Source organism: Pseudorca crassidens, chromosome 4 (genome assembly GCF_039906515.1).
Source record: "Pseudorca crassidens isolate mPseCra1 chromosome 4, mPseCra1.hap1, whole genome shotgun sequence".
NCBI classification, from domain to species: domain Eukaryota; kingdom Metazoa; phylum Chordata; class Mammalia; order Artiodactyla; family Delphinidae; genus Pseudorca; species Pseudorca crassidens.
Window position 1 is genome coordinate 49,703,068 of NC_090299.1, and position 15,111 is coordinate 49,718,178.

At 36.2% G+C, this 15,111-nt stretch overlaps 1 long non-coding RNA gene across 2 annotated transcripts in view; it reads left to right on the forward strand.

The window, feature by feature from the left end:
- The window catches only part of LOC137223600 (uncharacterized), an 83,511-nt gene extending 68,871 nt beyond the window's left edge, over positions 1–14,640 (forward strand). For both annotated transcript variants that reach the window (XR_010942946.1, XR_010942947.1), the window contains 2 exons: positions 12,232–12,300; positions 13,596–14,640. This is a non-coding gene — a long non-coding RNA (uncharacterized lncRNA). The remainder of the gene's footprint in view (positions 1–12,231; positions 12,301–13,595) is intronic.
- The last annotated feature ends 471 nt before the right edge of the window (positions 14,641–15,111 follow it).

The window sequence follows — 15,111 nt, forward strand, 5'->3', positions numbered from 1 at the left end:
TAAAATATTAACTTCTCCAATGTAGCACATATGGTAAAACTTAAGTAAATATTGCAGTCCAGTTTTGTCTGACTTCAAATTCTGAACTCCTTTGCTCACGCCAGACAGCCACCCGTCCCAACACAAAATAGGAGAGAGGATGAAAATGAAGAGTGTAAAAAGAAGCTTACTATATAAAACAGGTACACTTGGGTGCTTTAGGGATGCTAAAATGTGCTTAGAAAATTTCAGTTCAGCTTATTATGTGCAAGGAACTAGGTTCTTTCCTGTGGGATCACAAGGATTAAGAGACGGCCTCATTCTTCAGTATCTCACAATCATTTATGTGTGTTTGTATTTGTATATATGAGTGGGTAAGTGTGTGGGGGGTGTTATAGTAGGCAGGCAGATATGCCAGTTCAAGAAAATTTTCAAGATAAAGATGGCCACTCCACCAATCCAATTTTTTTTTTTAAATCTTTTAATGCTTCACCATGGACATAAACACTTTTCTGGGATGAAATTGCTTATCAGGGATAAACCATAGTACAGTGAAAAGAGCAGTCAATCAGGTGTCAAAAGCTATGGATTCTAAGCTTGACTTTGCATCCAGTTGCTGTGTGACTTTGTATTCATACTGATTTTCCTGGCCTCAGTCTCCTTATCTGTGGAATGGAGTGGTGGTGAAGGGACTTTATTATTTTAGGAGCTGTAAGGTGACTTCCAGATTTATAGCTGCCATGGCATGCCTAAAAACAAGCTGTAAGCCAGGCAGTGTCAAATGAATATGTTTTCATTTTGTTTTTTCCAAAATGAGTTTTGTGACGGTTTAGTATTTACTTTTTCAAAGAATCTTTGCGTTTTCCTTGTAATGATTAAAGGTAACTCATTGATATTCCAAAGAGGACATTTGTTAAGCTTTTATTTCACAGTATAACCCCTTGCACATTAATAGTCAGAAAACTAAGACTTAAATAAATAGAAATTACTGTTTGTCCCAAGGATTAAAGGAGAACAAGTTTGTTATTGTCAAATAGATTTCACAAAGAATATTAGAAGGCCATGCATAAGCTTTATAATAGGACAGAACAAGTTCAATTTTCCAAATTAAGGCCTCAGAAGAGAAAGCTTAATATATAAATAATATACATTTTTAGAGTACATATATTAAATTATAATTAATTATGTGTATATTTATATAGGGTATACAGTTTTTAAATAAAAGAATACACATATATGTAAATAAATACACCCAACAAGACGAGATTCAAATATGGCATCTTATGTTTGTCTGGCTTCTTTCAGATCAGAGAATAGCAATAAATATCTAGTAGGTTCCCCAAAATACTGTTGATTATTTATTGAGTTTTTTCTGCTGTTAGGAGCTCCCCCCCTGCAAAAAAAACTTTCTATAGTAGGTTCACAACCTTTTAATTTCTTAGCATCTTGAGTTGAAAACAACTCAAAAATGAAAAACACAGAATTAGTCCCCAGAATAAGAGAAGGTATATACATGACTAGAAATATTGAAATTATCTATATTATATATTAATTGTATATTTAATATATTATATATGTTATATATATGTTAATACATATTATTAAAAATGTATTAGAGGTGTTAAGATTGCTCTCATGTTAAGAGCCAATCTTATGTGAGGTCTACTCCCCAACCTGTTTTCTGAAGTTTGCATTTCTTTCTCAGAGATGCTCAATAATCATTATGTTTTAATTGTAGTACGAGGCCCCAGCTGGAGGCTACATTTTGGTTCCTTTGGCAGAGGAAGCCCTGTCTGGGAGAAATAAAGTTTGGGAGAACATAAACATGGCTGCTGAGGCACTAATTTCTGCCTTGGACCCTAGAATTCTGTTTAAGCCTTAGGAGAGAGGAAATGCAGACAGAAATCTAAGACTGTTTTCACGTGCTACTTCCTCTATTGAGGAGAGCCCTTCCACAAAATCCCTGATCTCCTAGGTAAAATTATGCATAATTCAGGTTTAAGCTTTTGGGGTCACTTACTATGGGAAAGATTTCCCTACATCCTTCCCAACTTCTGATCAGAACAGATATTTATGTTATTCACTCTATAGCTCGCTACGCTTCTTCATAGTACTCATCACATTAATAATTGACTCTTAGAGTCTTTCTCCATGACAGCAGCAACCAGGCTTATCTTGTTCCCTGATATATCCTCAGAACCCAACATGATGCTAAATTATGTTTGTTGAATGAATGATGAATGGTCTAAGCCTGGCCCAAAGAAGAAACCCTATCAATTGAATATCTAATTAATCTCTGACCATTTCAAAAGCAAGGAGGTCACTAACTTGCAAGTAGGTCATTTTGATTTTGAATATTTTATAATAACAGAAAGCAAAGGAAAATATAAAACAAGACCACCAGGAAATAAATTTTATAACAATTTAATTGGCAAAAATTAAGTCTGTTAATACCAAGTGTCCGATAGATTATAAATCAACATGATCTCAAACACATTGCTTGTATAGACATATTGGAAGACAAGTTGGCGTTATCTCTCATGGCCCAGTAGTTCCACTCTTACATATAGACCCAAGAGAAATACTTCCACATTTACCATAAAAGGCATGTATGAGAATGTCCATAAGAAGTGCTATGCATAAAAGCAAAAGACTGGAAACAACTAAATGCCCACTAGTAGGACAAACAATAAATAAATAAATTATATATATATATATATATATATATAATGAAATATTAAACAGCAGCAAAATAAATAAACTCAGCTACATACAAAAACATGAATGAATTTCAATAATAGGATACTGAGCAAAAGTGTCCCAGATGACATGCTGAAAAATACCCTTTACTGTAGTTAAAATTAGGACCTAAAGTAAACACATATACTTGAGGTATATCTGTGTACATAGTAATATAACTCTAAGAAACAAAAAAAATGATCAACACAAGACCCAGGATAGTTCTTACATCAGAGAGTGGGCAAGTCAGAGGACAAGGAGAGTGTTTCAAGTCTTAGGTTGGATACTGCATTCACAAATTTTCATTATAATACCACTACAATTGGATGCATGAATTCATGCATGAGTAGATGAATAAACCAGCAAACAAATAAGCAAACAAGCAAATAAGTGAGTGAGGAACGTGAATATACTACTATTCACAATCCAAATGTACCAAGGTTTGTGGTTAACACCATTTTGTGCATCTGAAGTCCATTAATACTTAGAGCAAATTATGAGAGATGACTTTTTTTTTTTTTTTTTGCAGTACGCGGGCCTCTCACTGCTGTGGCCTCTCCCATCGCGGAGCACAGGCTCCGGATGCGCAGGCCCAGCGGCCACGGCCCACGGGCCCAGCCGCTCTGCGGCACGTGGGATCCTCCTGGACCGGGGCACGAACCTGCGTCCCCCGCATCGGCAGGCGGACTCTCAATCACTGCACCACCAAGGAAGCCCGAGAGATGACATTTTTTTACTTTAATTGCCAAGATTTGATTATTTTACTGACAGAGACCAAGATCAAATACCAGTCTTTCAAACAAGCAGAAAAATTCCTGAAACATGATCTTATTCTGTTCTTTTGGTTCATTCATCCATTTATTCAACCTCATTCTAGAAATATTTACTGAGCATTACTATGCACTGGCAACTATATTCAGTATACTGCCATCAAGAAGTTTAAAAACCCAACCCCTAAGACACAAACTAAGGTTCAATCCCAGAATCAGAATAAACCAATAATTATTATAATGGTAAATGCTTCAAAAGTAGAAGTAAATCATATCTACTGTGGGAGGATTCTGAGTGCTTCCAAAGTGAAACTCAAAGATTGAAACTAATCTTGGTTATCTGAGGAAACTTCTCAGGTGAAAGGACATTTGAATTGAGACCTGAAGAATTCATAAAAGATATTTAGGTGAAAAGGAAAGTATTTCAAGTAAATAAACAGAATGCTAGAACAGCTGGAAATGAGAGAATGACTCATTAAATGAGAGAATGACTCATTAAATGAAATAAAGTAAGTCTGGTATGGTCAGAGACAATGAGAAGAATAGCAAGAGATGAAATCGGTGAGGTAGGCTTAGTCACATTGATGAAAGCCTTGAAAATTATATTATAAAGTCTGAACCATACCCAGGAGAAATGGAAGTCCATTTAAATTTTACAGCAGAAGTATTGTAATAGTGGATTTCCACTTCTTAAAGATCTTACTTTCTTACAGTTGAGGAAAGAATTGGAAGAGGGACAGGAGTGGAGGATAGAAGATCAGTTAGGAAGCTCTTTCAGTGTTTTATGGGAAGGATGACAGATGCTTTGATTTAGGGAATTGTGATGGAAACAGGAAAAAGTAGTCAACTTTGAGAGATATATCAAAGGAAGAATATATAGAACTTGGTTTCTGATTAAGATTATTCTTTACTTTTGTTCTCTTATTGTTTTAGTCTGATATACATAATATTTCTATTTATTTATTTATTTTGATTTATGGCTGCATTGGGTCTTCGTTGCTGCATGCGGTCTTTCTCTAGTTTTGCTGAGCAGGGGCTACTCTTCATTGCAGTGTGCGGGCTTCTTATTGTTGTGGCTTCTCATTGCAGAGAACGGGCTCTAGGTGCATGGGCTTCAGTAGTTGTGGCTCATGGGCTCTAGAGCACAGACTCAGTACTTGTGGCGCATGGGCTTAGTTGCTCCATGGCTTGTAGGATCTTCCTGGACCAGGGCTCAAATCTGTGTCTCCTTCATTGGCAGGTAGATTCTTAACCACTGTGCCACCAGGGAAATCCCCATAAGTGTTTCTTATTTACCATGCTTAAGATTCACTGGCTTTCCTGTGTCTCAGTGTATTAGTCAGGGTAATTAACACTAGCTGCTGTAACAAATAACCCCCAGAGTCATTGATTTAACATACTACAAGTATTATTTCTTGCTCATGCAAATTTCAATGCAGATGTTCCTGGGGAGTGGCTTTCCTGGGCTATTATCCTCTAAGGAAGAACTCTGAAATCCAGGTTTCTTCAAGTTTGACATGATTTCATCATGTTTAGTGGAGAGAGAGAGAAATGGGGAATGGGAAATGTGCACCTACTTGTAACTATATAAGTCAGTAAGTGCCCATTTCATTTTTTTTTTCTGCTTACATTCTTTTTCTGAGAACTAGTTGAATGGCTCTCCTAAATGCAGGGGGGCTTGAAAAACTAGGTTACTGTGCCAAGAGCAGTCTCCCACACTGAGAATTAGAATCTTTGAGCATTTCACAGCTATTAACCCTTCAAATATTGTCTCTAGCTCATTCTTTGTATTCTCTCCCTCTGAAACTCCATTTAGAAGCATATGACCTCATTACCTTCCATATTTTAAAACAATCTTTCATATTTGACACCTCTGCTCCTTTGTGCTGGATCTTAGGTATTTTTTTTTCAGGTTTCTTCCAGGTTACTAATTCTCTCTTCAGCTGTGATTAATCTTACATTTCACACTTTTACTGAGGTTTTTAATCTTAATGATTACACTTTTTTATTTTGAGAATTTCTATTTTTTCAACTCTGCTTTTGACAGTCTAACTTCTTGTTATGTTTCAATTCTACTTTTTATTTATTTTTTTAAAATGCTTATTTAAATTTTGTGGCTGGGAATTTCAGTATCAGAAGTTCCCGGGAAGTCTACTTCTATTATTGGTTGATTCTTCTGACTTTTATTCTGGTGGCCTGTTTCCTTTTGTGTTATTAATTTTGAATTACAAATTCTTGTTCAAATGGTTGGGCTTTATCTGGAGAAATTCTGCAAGCGTTTTATTAGAGCACATTTTTCCAGAGAATATCTATGTTTGCTTCTGCTTGACACACTAGGGTTCTACTAACCTGAAATCATTTTGAATTCATTATTTTTTTAGCATATAGTTTGTCAGATCATATAAATAGTACAAATAATTCCAACTCCACTTAAGGGATGGCTTGATTTTAATAAATTCTCAAGAGAAACTTTTGTGTTCATCTAAGTCTGAGCTAAAATATATGTTTCCTTTGTTTCTCCCTTTCCTTTCAGGCAGATATTTTTTCTTCTGGTCCATACTTTCACACGGCCCCTTAAGGACTCTGGCTTCTAATTCTAAATCCTTAGCTTGAGTGAGCCCAACATCACTGAAACACAAGTCTCTGGGTGACAGAAGATTTATACATGCAGTCAGGGTAGGTATAGCTTCATCACCCCACTTATTTTCTTATTTTCAGCTTCTTTTATGATCTTGTCCCCCTAAAGAAACCTCTTTTTACTTGCAAGCTCAGCTATGTATTTTTAAAGATGATTATTATATTACAATTCAATACTCCTAGGTGTTTCATAGCAGAAAACTTTTTGGGTATCTAGTTAGCCACGTTTTCAGGTGTGGCAGTTCCTTGTCACTAATCAGATAGATAGAAAATCCTCATATATATACTTCCACAGTTTCATTTATATTGCTGACTGCTAAAGCTATGTGTTTTTCTATTTTTCTAAACCACTGACTAGTATTCCCAATTTCATCACAGTTACCTCAAACTCATTATATTTAAAATAGTATGCCTTGTCTTCCTTTTTTCCCACTTTGATTCTCCCGCATCTGGTTTTTGCTTGACTCTCACATCTCTTTCTCAGTTAGGTCCATGAGAGCAAGCTCAGGTCTGCCACATTCTTTGAGGTTATCTAGACTGAGCACTATGTATTTCCAGCAATCTAAGTGCCACCATCCAATGAAAATCATAATTAAGCCATATTTCCTAATCTTAGGATCAATAACTCATTGCTAATGAAAGAACATTAAAGACACCCCTACACTGTGAGTTAGCCCAAAACACTGAGTTAAGTTTTCTCTTAGTATTCATTGGTAATACTGGGTGGGGATGCAGACAGAGGGACCCCTTTATTTCAAAAAGGACCATTGGTACTGACAAAGGGAAGTGACAACAATGTGGGAAATGATAGTAATGTCACATTCTAGCAGAAATGTCAAGGTCAAGTCACAAGGCAGAAAAGCAGCAGATTCAGGGTAGTTGGTAGGGATGAGGTCGGCACTAGTAGCTTTATCAGAATTTGAATGGCTGCCAGCGAAATCACATGAGGTACATGGGATTCTGCCTGAAGACAGAGGGAGTTAGAATGCTTATATATTAGAAATTACGTTGAATGGAAACTCAGAGCCACAGACCATATTTATGACTATCACGGATGTTCTCTTTCAGGCTGGAATAATAAGAGTTATCTAAATATTACTCAAGTACACTTCCAGAGGAAAATTGTAATATAAATAAATAGAGTAATACAAATAAGTGCTGTAAGAGTATAGAGAGATGGAGATGTAATTGTGGGTCCCTGAGAACAGAGAAAACTGATGCATTTTGGCCATTTCAATGAAGAATTAAATTACATGCATATAAAAAAATGTGGTTTGGGATTTCTCACACTGAGACAATTTGAAATGGTTATTCAAGGTAGGATTTTCCTAAAACAATAGTATTAGGATAGACATCATTATTTTGTAGTAACCAAAAAAAAAAAAAGGGGGGGGGTAGGGCTTCCCTGGTGGCGCAGTGGTTGAGAGTCCACCTGCCGATGCAGGGGACACGGGTTTGTGCCCCGGTCCGGGAGGATCCCACATGCCACGGAGCGGCTGGGCCTGTGAGCCATGGCCGCTGAGCCTGTGCGTCCGGAGCCTGTGCTCCGCAAAGGGAGAGGCCACAACAGTGAGAGGCCCGCGTACCACAAAAAAAATTAAAAAAATTCAAAGTCTCAGTGGCTAAGCTCAGCAAAGTTTATTTTTCATTCAGGCAAAGTCCACTGCAAGTCTAGCACCTTTTTAACGGCAGTTTTTCACAACAGAACTGTTTTTTCAATTCTCTGTAGGATGATACATATGATCATCATTCTAGATGCGTAAGAGAGAAGTCAATTTGCCCTCACAAATTAGGGCTTAATTGTCTCTTGAGGCCTCAACTGTAGGGCAACTGTCCTCCACTTACTAAGGCAGCCATCTAGGCTGAGGGAGATCCCATCATCCTATGCCTGTGTAGACACATGATCTACTCAGTCAATGTGGTAGAGGAAGAAGAGACAGTTGGAAAGGTATTGACCAGCTCTTTTCTACTTCTGCCCAGAAATTCACATGTTATACCTGACCACAGCCACTGGCCGGATCTAGTCTCATGAATTCCTCCAATTGCATGATGACTGAAAATTAGAATGAACCAGATATTGGTGAACACTAGTAATGTCTACCAAAACAAATTATGGTGATAGTTAGGAAATAATGAAGTCTGGCTTTGATTTGGGCAAGAAAAAAATCAGATATTGAATGCTTTTTAAAAGAATCATGAGAAGAAAATTCTTTAAAGATAATGTGATTTTCCTACCAACGGAGAGAAGGCAGTCTTAGGATTTTATATGATGGGAATAAGTAATATGGCTACAAACTACTAAAAATACTTTGTGAAACCACATTTTTAGAATTAGTATATAAAATGTCAATTTAAAAATACATTCCTTGTGGAGTTACTGATCAACAAGTATAAAGTCTCAGTTAAGCAAGTAGTAGGGTTCTAGAGATCTGCTGTACAAAATTGCACCTGCAGTTAACACCTGCAGTTAATTGTACTCTTAAATTTTGTTGAGGGATGATCTCATGTTAAGTGTTCTTACAACAACAACAAAAAAAAGACAGAAAGAGAAAAAAATTGGAGGATATATGCCAAAATATTGTCAATGTTTATTACTTCAATGATAGGATTAATTTTCTTCTAGTTCCTCTGTAGTTTCTAAATTTTTGACAATGTTCATGTATTTGTACATATATAATGTATGTAACACTACAATGTATATGTATTTCTATGATGTATATGTATTACTTTGCAAAGTAAATATATATATATGAAGAAATAAGAAAATATATTCTTGATTCAAACATTAGAAGTGTGCAAAAATCTTTTAAAATATGGTCTAAAAGTTGGCTTTATTTTAAAACTTTGAAAGTTACATTGATATTTATGCATTAGAAAACATAAATATTCTAAAATATAAAGTGAAAATATCTTCCTGTTTGATCATGCTATGTGGCAGTTCCATTTCTAAAATATGGAAAGTTTCGATTTGTGCGAGTGTGTGATTTACCAAAGATAGTACAATGGACACACAACAAAGTCTGATGAAAATCTCAGTTAATTTTGACACAAAAATCTTTGCTCTTTTCATTATAACATATATGTGTATAGAGTAAATTAAAATATGTAATTACTTTTTGTAATTGAAAAATGCCATTCAAATTAAATGATGTACATAGATGCACTTCAAAAATTCTTAATACTGTATTAAAGACAAATATTATTCACTTTTTCATATATTCCTTCATTACTAAGGAGCCTAATGGTATATGAGAAGTCAAACACAAAATATTCCCTGGTTTCTCTCTTTCCATTTCTTTTCTCTATTTATTCAGTCTTAAATCCAAGTTCAGCAATGATATTTCTTTACGGTCCCAAGATGTCTGCCTGCACCTCCAAGGGCTACTACACCCTTTGTATATATGCAGAAAAGCAAAGTGCACCTCTTCTCTCAACCATGGAACCAAAAAGTCTTGGACTTCATTTTGATTGGCTCTTAGGTCATGTACTCATCCCAAAATAATTTTGCTGTGGCCAAATGGCTAAGATTTTACAAGGCCCACCTCTATGACAGGATAGAAGTCAGCTTCTCTGAGGCATGTGGGCTGTGAGGTGGAAGAATTAATATCTGAGCCAAAAGTAGGGTACTGTACCAAGAACAGGGGAATGGATGCTAAGTAGCCCGAAGTGGCCAACTTTAGTAATACAGGTATACTGTGATGAGGACCTAGACTATGCCGAGACTATGATAGGGAAAGTGGGAAGACAGTGATAATTAATGCACTGGTTTTGATGATGGCTTGAAATTGGAAACAATATAGACACTGGACTTAGTGATTGATAAAGAGCATTTGAAAGCATAAAAGTTAGGGAAGATGACCATGTCCATTTGCAGATTGTCAGATATGTCACTTTGAAGACTCTTGAACAAGAGAAGAGGTAGCAATAATGCCCTCACTGGCTTATCATTTTTAAAGTCAAATGTCAATTTTCTAAGTAGTTGAGGTTTGCAAGTGACAGATTGTGTAAACTAATTTTAATATAAATCATTATAAAAATGAATTATTCACCTACTTGTCTTCCTAAAAAGAGTTGTATTTGTATGTAATTTAAATCTTTCTCCATGATTTTGGGCCACCATTTCTAAGAGAAAAGGACATTCTAAGAGACAGGATATCCTCTACCCTGTTTTGTTTTCCTTTTATTTCTTCTGTCTTGCTATAAGGCATCAGCTTTCTCTTTTTGCACCTGTCTCATGCAGTATCCTACTCTCCTAATTTTCTGCCTCTAATATGGTACAAAAGGAAAAACAAAAGCCATGCTTGTTGAAATTTTTTGTTAAACCAGTCAATAGGCAGCAAATTAGGGTCAATAAAGACCGGATTTAGGATTGGGGCTATAGAGGGCTTCCCTGGTGGCACAGTGGTTGAGAGTCCACCTGCCGATACAGGGGACACGGGTTCGTGCCCCGGTTCTGGAAGATCCCACATGCCGCCGAGTGGCTGGGCCCGTGAGCCATGGACGCTGAGCCTGCGCGTCCGGAGCCTGTGCTCCGCAACGGGAGAGGCCACAATAGTGAGAGGCCCGCGTACTGCAAAAAAAAAAAAAAAAAAAAACACTGTCGAGATGTAGGAAATCAACTTTAAAGTTTGTGGTAGCCTAACGCACCATTTTCTCTGATCTACATGAATGCAAATATCACAATTTTATTAAGATAGAAATTAAAACAAAGGTAGGCTGAGGAGTCATTTTATGCAGAGATTTAATGCCAAGTACACGTTGAGTCTCCTTTCCCTTTATCTGGTTTTCTATGCTTCCCCTATCCACCAGTCCAGTCACAGGATAATTCTTGAACTTAAAAGTACATCAGAATCATCTGGGGAGTTTGTTAATAATCCAGACTCAGGGCCCACTCAAGAGATACTCTGCGGCTGGGTATTACACTTTAAAGAACTTTCCAGGAGATTCTGACTAATGCATTCATTTGTCAAATCAGTCATTCATTCAACAGATATTTATTAAGCATTTAATATGTACCAGGCACTGGAATGTAGTAACAAACAAAGCAGGTGAAACTCCCTAATTTTCCCTTGGGATGGGGGTATAGGAAGAAGTGACAGTTAAAAATATATAAATATAGTGTATTTAAAAATTGTAAGGTTGCCTTGCATATTGCCTTGCATTCAAGTTCTCCCACGTTAAGTAGTATTTTGTCATCAGTGTGATGGTCCTGAACAAGTATTTTATATTCTCATGCACTAAGTATAAAATATAAAATTATATTCTCATGCACTAAGTATAAAATTCACCATCACATTCACTCTGTGAATGCAAAGTTCAAAGACTTACTTTTCATTATTTCTCTACGTCTGAAATAAACTTAGTTCTCAAGGCTCTATTTCTCCCACTGACTTAAAACCGAATTTTGTCAATTCACGGTCAGTTTGGGAACTTCCACTTTAAATGAAATCTCTCATTCAGGATTCTCCTGTCTTTCTTTTCTTTCCCTAAACTCTGTAGCAGGGTGTACCTATTATCCTGGCAAAAATGGAGGGTTGTGTTCATTTTGGTTGCCTCTGGGTGAAATTTGTATTCTTTGAATCAGCAAAGCTGGGTGAGGAGATCACTTTCCCCCCTGCTGTCTGGGCTCCTGCTCCGGCTGACACTGGCTCTCTGAGATGCAAATCTCTGTAAATTTCATCTCGCACCAGGCATGAGTTGTTCATCCCAAAACTGATCACAGCAAGCCCATGGGGCATCCACTGAATCTCAGTTTTAACCACCATCTCTGCCACTCTGGACATGCAGGAACTTTTGTTAAATACCTCCCTCAGGGCAAGTATTCTTAATAAAAAAGTATGGAGGTGATCATTTAACTACAAAATAGGAAAGAATAATTCTTAGAGAATACTTTTTGAAGAATATCTTAATAAATTGTCTGAGTCAGTGATATTGATACTTGGAATATCCTCTGGGGTGTTTCATAAAGTAGGCCAGGCTATCCTTTGTGAAGGGAACTCATGCAAGTTTGGTGCTCTTAGTAACTACTATTATGTTATTATCTTTGAGGTGACATTCCCCAGTGCTGTTGGAAATAGTTTAATTTAAAGTTTATTTTATGTTGCAGGTATGAATAATTTTCAGACCTTATTCAAAAAGAGAAAAAGAAAAATAAATGTATTTTTGAGATCCATCGGTAAGTACAGATTATACACCAATGTAAATAGACAAAATTGTTATGTTTATTTCTCTTCTGGTGAATATAGTTAATAAATAAAGTACAATAAGAAATATTAATTGATTTAGGTATATCTTAAATGAACTTATTTAAAGCCAGACAAGCTATTTTTTTTTTCCATCAGTTTGAGTCTTTATCTGAGCTGAGAGTTCTGGAAATGTTTATACTCAGGCAGTGGCCTGAGATGAAAGTTTGCCTGTGAGTAGTTATAATTCACATTTGTATTTTTGAAAGCCCCTCATAAACTAAAGTCATATTAGTTACTGACAACCTAGTTAAGCAGTTCTCAAAAATAGAGTCTTGCGATACCTGTGGATCCTTGACACTTTTCAGAGCACCAAGAGGTCAAAGCTATTTCCATAGTAGTACTAAGATATTATTTACCTTTTTCACTCCTATTTTCTCATGAGTGAATTGTGGAGTTTTCCAGAAGCTGCATGAAATGTGATGATATTGCTTTGATGGTGAAAGGCATACACACATATATTCTAGTATTTTAAAATGTCTCTTTTAATTACTAATACAGTAAATATTGATAGATATAATCCACATAAACAAAAACTTTTGGGGATTCTCATTAATTTTTAAGAGTTTAAAATTTGATCAAAATGTTTGAGAACTGATGAACCTAATTCATTGAGTTGACATATCTTTTCCCCTTAAATTGACAGTGATCATATATTTTCTTTGGAGCTGGTAAACTCAGGGCTTGTTTTTGTTGTAGTTGTTTGCTTGTTTTTCTTTCTTTCTCACTCCATGTATCTTCTAGACTTTGTTGTTTTTCTCTAGCTTTTCTCCTTTGCCTGGTGTTTCAAAATGCAAAACAAAAGTGGGATCTGACGAAGAAGTTCTTTTTCTGAGGAAGAAAATATAATAGTTATAAAAATTTTTTAAAGGTGCTGAATTATTAAAACAGAGATTTGGGTTAAGATGGAAACTCGCACCTATCAGATAATATCATGAGATGTGAAACTGAGCATCAAATAGAACTTATATAGTAGTGTCTGGGTACTAACTAGCAAACTCTCCCACGCTTCACTTGAGGTGTACGAAGACATCAGGGGAATAATGGAGATGGGAGGCAAGATGTCTTTGGGGAACACTGAGGTATTAGGCCCATCCAACCCCCCAGGGTGAGAGATGGGGTTCCTTCACCCTTCACCTCCAGTACTTAAATGGATGACTAAGAGCCTGATGGGAAACTCCTGCATTTTGAAGAGGATGTAATTAATGATATCCGACTTTCGTAATAGAAATCTGGAAGACCTGAGATTGATTAACCACTGCTATCCTGCTGGATGGACCAAAGCAGAGATGTTCAAGATGAAGAAGAACCTTCACACCTTGGTTCTTCACACCTTGGTTCTTGGTATGTGTGAGTGATTCTACTGGCCCAGATATGAACATGTGTATGTCATATATATCATCTATTATACTATGGTATGCTGTATTATGAAGAAAACAAATCTTGATGATAGAGATTGAGTTTGACTGATGGGGACTTACTCCAAAACAGTTGGGCAGAAGACCAATATGAACAGGTAACATTTCAGTTAAACTGTGAATAACAAGAAGGAGTGAGCCATGAAATGATCAGTGCAAAGAACATTCCAAGCGGAGTGAATAGCCAGAATACGCATGGGTTCTGCATGTTCAGACTCTGGTCTTTGAAATCCACTGAGGCTAGAGCCCAAGCTGACTTGCGCAAGATGAGATTGGAAATGGAGGCAGGGACCAGATCATGCAGGGTCTTATAAGCCAAGGTAAGACCACACAGTTCTGCTGATGTATTCTTCATGTTTTCTGTAAGTGCTACAATAATTTTCCAGACCCTCAATAAATTGGAGGTTCCATATTCTTTTTTATTTTAGAGTTTTCAAGGAAAGTCATGGGAGCTATAATTTGATGGGTTATGGAAAGGCTGAGAGTGTCTGCCTCTTAAGTTTTATTAATATCTAGTTAATACCATAAAGTCCTCTAATAATGGTCCAAAACATTAATTTTAGCAAAGGCTGTATTCACTACATGAATGCCCCAAGTAGCAGCAGAGATTTGGGACCAGGTTTTGTAATTCTTAATCTATTTTTATTTCCCTGATCACCATATTAACTCTTGATTTTAATAATGCTTCTACTAGAAAGCATCCCGTACATTCGGCTGGTACATCCAGTTTAGAAAAATTAATCCAAGTCAATCAATTTCCTTGGTAATATCATGACTATAACTTTACTTTTTATATTGAAACTCTTCTATATAATCTTTTTGAAGGATCTGAAGCATTCTTCATTTGGTATTATTTTGTCCAATCAACAAATATCTCTTATCTATTCTTTCAGGTGATATTGAATATGTATTAAGTATACATTAAAAGATATATATCAAATAAATATAAAAAAACAATATATTTATAGCTATATATATAATAATCTAGTATAATGGTATAAAGATCAAGGATACTATAGCTAATAAAACCTGTAGAAATTGAGAGACAATGGAACATCTTCCTTTAGGAGGAAAAATTTGAACTTGGCCTTGAAGGAATGATAGGAGTTGGATTAAGAGACTGTGAGGTAGATGAAGCATGTAGGCATGAGTTGATATAAAGAGTGAAGATGAAATCACATGAAGTTTATTTTGGAACACTGAGAATGTCAATTTGGAACACTGAGAATGTCAATTTGGAAAGATGAATATATTAGTGAAAAGAATTGTGAGTAATAAGAAAATTGGAAAGGGTGTTTCAAGCAGAAATAAGTTATCTTCCCCGAT